Source organism: Alligator sinensis, unplaced genomic scaffold, assembly GCF_000455745.1.
Source record: "Alligator sinensis unplaced genomic scaffold, ASM45574v1 scaffold289_1, whole genome shotgun sequence".
Classification (NCBI taxonomy): Eukaryota; Metazoa; Chordata; order Crocodylia; family Alligatoridae; genus Alligator; species Alligator sinensis.
Window position 1 is genome coordinate 3,192,713 of NW_005841881.1, and position 6,000 is coordinate 3,198,712.

Here is a 6,000-nt window from a genome sequence, read left to right on the forward strand (position 1 = left end):
TTCCTTAGGTTTAAACTTGGCTCACATGGGAACACAGGATCAAAAAGAGTCTTCTGCTGTCGCAGGCAATTGCACCATATAATCCCTTTCATAAATTGATCAAGCTACTTCTTAAAACTAGTTAGCTTTTGCCTCCAGTACAGCAAAGGCTGTTCAAGAACTCATCTCATGGAAACCTTCATATAATTTCCAGCCTATATTTACTGGTGACCAGTTTAAACCCATTTGTTCTTGTGCCAGTGTTGGCTTTTATCTTTAATAGCTCTTTTCTGTCTCTAGGGTTTACCTCTCTGATGTGTGTATATATAGAGGGCAATCATATCCCCTCTCAGCCTTTGCTTTGCTAGACTAAACAAGCCAAGCTCTTTTAGTCTCCTTTCATAAATTTGGCTCTCCATTCCCCTGATCTTCTTCCTAGCCCTTCACTGTACCTGCTTCAGTTTCAATTAATCTTTCTGGAAGATAAATTAGAATTGTACACAGCATTTCGGCTGAGGTCTCAAAGGACCTTGTACAATGAAATAACTACTTCCCTGGCCTACTAGAAATACCTTACTTAATACATCTTAGGGTCACATTTGCCTTTTTCAGAGTTGCATCACACTGGTGGCTCTCAGTCATCTTGATTAATACATCAAAGTTTTTCTTCTCATCTGTTGTTTCCAGCTGATAAGCTCCCAGTTTGTTGAAGAAATTATTGGCATTAGTGCCTAAGTGAATGACCTTCCACATTTTACTATTAAATTTCATCCCATGTCTGTTACTCATTTAGTTTTATTGTCCACGCTGGATGTAGTATTTTCCATTTCTGCCATTGCCCATGTGTTCAACTTCATTGTTCTTGCTTAAAATTGAGGCAAAATCTTCATTTAGTTTGAGGGCCACATCAAATTGTTTACTCTCTATCCTATTCTCATTACAGTGTCCTCCCTCCTTCCTGCTTTGTTTTCGTGTGTGTTTTCATTAGGCAGGATGCTAAATCCAGAGCCATTCAATCTCCACAGCAGAGGCTATTTCTGAGATGTGAGAGCTTAGCCTTCCCCTCTCATGTTTGGCTTTCCCATGTCAGAATAGTTCAGCATTGGCTTTCTGAGTCTTTTGACTTCAGTTTCAGCTGAGTTTGCAGGATGGCTTTTGAGAGAAGAGAAAGAAGAAGAGCAAATTCTGCTGCTGAAAATTCTCTAACATTTAAATTTATCTCTAACGTCAGGCCTTCTGTGTCATTAAATTATGGATGAATTTGAACCACAGATTGTACATGTATATGTGTGGGAAATTGCTTGGTTAAACCTGCTCTGAAAAGCAAAATATTGATTACCCAGAAAAAATGAGTGAGATGCTGTATTTGTGTGTCTGCATTCCCCCAAGGCAAGTAAATCCTAGCAAATCAGATCCTTCCTGTGACTCTGGAGGAGGACAGGCATTTCAGCTTCACCCCATTCCTTGATGGCACCCTGACAGACAACCTGCCCTAATGGGCTGAGTGAATTTACAGACTTGTGTTTCTGAAGAAGGTTATCTTAATGTCTCAAGCCAAAAGATTATTCAAACCCTATTTTGGATACCACTGCTTGCAGTGGGAGGTGGTCATTTAGTGCTGGGTTCCAATTCTGTAGCTATCTTTTATTTCTCTCAAGTAGTCCTTTACCTTCAGTCCCCAGTGAAGTTTGGCTTTTGACCTCAATTTTAATAGCTTGGAATCATCTTGGGTTATACCCATGTTCAGATTAAAACACAGACACTACAGATCCATGCTTAAGGTCTCAGTTGCAGGAGTCTTGAGTAAAAAGCTCTATTTTTCAAGTAAAAGTATACTTCTAGCCTTTCTGGTTGCATTGTAAAAGTCGGAAACATGACCAAAGTGTAATCAATGCAAAAATGTCATCCTGAATCTGTAGAGAGCCTGAAACAAAGCTATGAAATGTATGAACTGATCCATTTATTTCAAGGGGGTGTTAATGTAAAAATTTACTGCTCTGGTGGGTACCATCAACACCTTGGCGCAGTCAAGGGGAGGGTGTTCCATCCTCTTGTTGCTCCCAGATGGCCAGATATCCCTCTTGAGGCCTGCTAGAGAGGGGAAGAAACACCTCCTGTCACTGCTATTCCAAATAGAACCCAAGACCATAAGGGTCTGGTGCTGTAGTGTTTATAGAGACCCTGACTGCAATAATGTAGTCCAGGTCAATACTACATTGGTGTTGGTATTATAGGAGATTTGATTTCCTTTTTAATTTTACACACACAATAGCGGTCAAAAATTATAAACTATTGTACTCAGATAGTAAGACTAGATTGTGCCTGTAGAATTATTTTGTTGATTGATTGAAATCTGAGCTTTGGATAATACAAAATTGGTAGGTGCTTGTATAGACACCTACTGGCTCCAGCCCTGAGGTTTGCTGATAGTTATCACCCACAGAGACTCAGTCATGGAATGGAAATCGCAAGGCTCACTGTTATAATTTCCTGAAATGTCCTGAGGCACATATTGGAGCAATGAAATAATTTTCTACAGGAGCATGAGTGGCATGCATACAGATAAATTAACACTTGGGTGTCTTCCAGGGTCTGTAGTGCAAAAAACTAAGGAGTAGGACGATAGAAAGTTCATGATGAATACCACTGAAACAAACCTTTCCAACTTAGCAGTCTATGGCAAACCTTCAAGCAGATGCTATTTATTATTTGAGGCACTCAGCCCTTGGAATATATAGGATCCAGTTGACTCTCCCATACCAGTACTGGCTGGCTCTGGTGAAAAATGCATTTTCTGTTTATGCAACCCAGAAAAATGCAGAAAGTAGCCATTTTCATAAGTCCTTTTCCCATAATTATTTTATAAATTGCCCTAATTTAATATAAAATCTATTTTATATTAGTACCCTAATTTAATATACAACTTATTTTATGGGAATTTGTTAGAGGGTCATCATAAATTTATTTGCTGGAGTGAGCTTATGCCCTCTGTGTCCATGTAATGAGAGAGATGTTCTGAGAGGAAATATGTAGCGATTCTGAAGGAACTTAAAGGGAGGGTGTTTACTGAAGTGCCATGTCTGCTCTCTGCTGCCCTGCTCTGCAAGGAAGCACGATCCCTGCCTTGAGATGCGACAGACATCAGTACAAAAAACACATAGATTAATAATTGCTTTACAGTCCATCTTCTGCTAATTGCCTTGCATTTGTGCATTTCCAGGTAGGAATTAGTCTTTGGGGTGAATCTGAATGAACATAGAGTGAATACCAGGTGCCCAAGAATACAAAGGTGTATGGACCAACTAAGTAGAACAGACAAGGGGGCAGTGTTTGTTCATTTGATATGCCAGTTGGCACACCAGCTTCATTGCTTCACTACACTTCAAGGCAGAGCTCTCTTTCTTCCATACAGAGAATTGGCTCTAAAAGTGGGACACTAGGCTCCCCCAGGATGCTTTGCAGCACTTCTTCTGTGGCTGACCATTGTGTAGCTGTGCAGAATTAGGATCCAGATGGGAAAGTTTACACAAAAGAACTAGGGGGCTTTGCTTTCACGACTCCATCTCTCCTCCTCCCATTGGATTGATTTGTTTGTTCAGGCTTGGTTGCCTCCAGCAACAACACATTATTAATGTGAACTATGGTGTATCCTTGGAGATTTACAGGATTCCCTGAAAACCTTTTTGATTCTTAGTCTCCAAGGAGGGTGAAACAACTAAGCATTCTGCTCTTTAGATGTAGCTGGTTTTAGCATGTTCTTCTTCCTATTTATGAAACACCTTACAGCCAGTTTGGTCTCTCCTCCCAGTGGCTGCTGAAACTTCAACCCCCACATCTCTTCTCACAGTCTTGATCAATGGGACACCCTTCTCAGGAAAAGCAGGCCCCCATTGATGCTGCTTAGTTAAACTACGTGAAATGCCCTATTTGAAATTATGCAGCATGTCAGGCTTAGCTGAGAGGATTTCAGCAAGACAGTGGGCTTACCTGCTCTGCACGTGGGTTATGCAGGCTTGCTTCTGGTTAATGGCAGATGTTCTGTCAGTCCCTGGATATGTCCACACTGCAATTGAAGATATGACTTCAGGGCTCACAGACATCCCACGCCAGCTTGAACCTAGCTAGCATGGGTAACAACAGCAGTAAAGATAAGGTGGCAAAAGCTTTAGCAGGAGCTAGTGACCTAAATACAGCTCCTGGATCCCAGTGAGTTTGCACTGCCTATGCTGAAGCCTGTGCCACTGCATCTTTGCTGCTCCTGGTTATGTGTGCTAGTTAGATTTAAATTCATGGGCTAGGTACAGGCATTGAAAAAGCCTGAGGTGGAATCAATACAAGTTATGTGGTTTTCTGTAAGCAGAATAGTTTAGATTGGTAACAAACAGAAAACATATTTGCCCTTTGGTAGCAGGGGCACAAATCCTAGACCAGATTCTGCCATTTTTAAATCAGTCTGTGTGCACCAAACTTCTGCTGGTTATCGGTATAGACTGGTTTCTGAGCACTTATACTGGCAAAAGTTTAATGTCTGTACCTGGCCATGCTGCCAAGCAGTGCTGCAGTCAACCTCTGCTTGCAGTAAAGATGCACCTACCATCGCAGGTCACTTTGAAATCTCAGGTCTCCAAAGGTGCTTTCCATAAGACATATATACATGTATGTAGTGCAGATTAAATACCTGATTTCCTAACTGGAAAGAGGCACATGAATGTCCAAAGACAGATTTGGCCCTGGGGACCAAATTGCCTACAAAGGTGGTGTTTTGATAGTTCACTGTCGAGATACTTTGGCAGAAACTGCCACAGTGTAAGCACGTGAAGCTGTTCTGGAAGTCGGGGCATCTGCACCAACATGTATTCTAATAACCACCGTCATCCAGACCTGCTCTGAGTACAATGGTGAAGACACTGATGGCCCACATACTCTACTGCTCCCATCATTTATGCCACTTCTGGAGCTACAGATGTAGTAACAAGGTGTCTCTAAGTGTTTAGTGCAATCCCTTTCAATAGGCAGTCCACGTATCAGGAGGCTGAAGTGCCATATTCTGTGAATCTATAATAGATTCATAGATGCTAGGGTCGGAAGGGACCTCAATAGATCATCGAGTCCGACCCCCTGCCTAGGCAGGAAAGAGTACTGGGTTCAGATGACCCCAGCTAGATGCCTAGCCAGCATTCTCTTAAAGACCCCCAAGGTAGGGGAGGATGCCACCTTCCTTGGAAGCCCATTCCAAATTTTGGCCACCCTTGGTCATGGTGCCTATACACGTGCTTCAATGTGTTCTAGTTGGAACACATCAGAGCAGACTTGAGAAAACTCAATTAATCTAATTAGAACACTTCAGCATGCCTCACCATCATGAGTATTCAGCATCCCATGTTTCAAAATGGCGGGAGGGTTGCGCTTCTCAGCCTTCTCTTGCGGAGGCTGAAGAGGTCCAGGTGCCCCAGTCTCTCCTCATACGGCTTGGCCTGCAAGCCCTTAACCATATGAGTGGCCCTTCTCTGGACTCTCTCCAGGTTATCCACATCTCTCTTGAAGTGTGGCGCCCAAAATTGAACGCAGTATTCTAACCGCGGTCTGACCAGCGCCCGATAGAGGGGAAGTATCACCTCCTTGGTTCTGTTCGTCATGCATCTGCTGATGCACGATAAAGTGCCATTAGCTTTTCTGATGGCTTCGTCACACTGACGACTCATGTTCATCTTGGAGTCCACTAGGACTCCAAGATCCCTTTCCACTTCAGTGCCACCAAGCAGGTCATTTCCTAGGCAGTAGGTATGCTGGACATTTTTCCTCCCTAGGTGCAGCACTTTGCATTTCTCCTTGTTGAACTGCATTCTCTTGTTTTCTGCCCATTTGTCCAACCTGTCCAGGTCTGCTTGTAGTTGTTCCCTGCCTTCCAGTGCGTCCACTTCTCCTGACATTTTTGTGTCATCCGCAAACTTGGACAGAGTACACTTCACTCCCTCGTCCAAGTCGCTGATGAAGACATTGAAGAGTATCGGTCCAAGGACC

General features: G+C 42.9%; 1 protein-coding gene across 5 annotated transcripts in view; it reads left to right on the top strand.

The window, feature by feature from the left end:
* The window catches only part of STON2 (stonin 2), a 118,100-nt gene that overhangs the window by 49,393 nt on the left and 62,707 nt on the right, over positions 1 to 6,000 (top strand). The gene's annotated exons all lie outside the window — the stretch shown is intronic.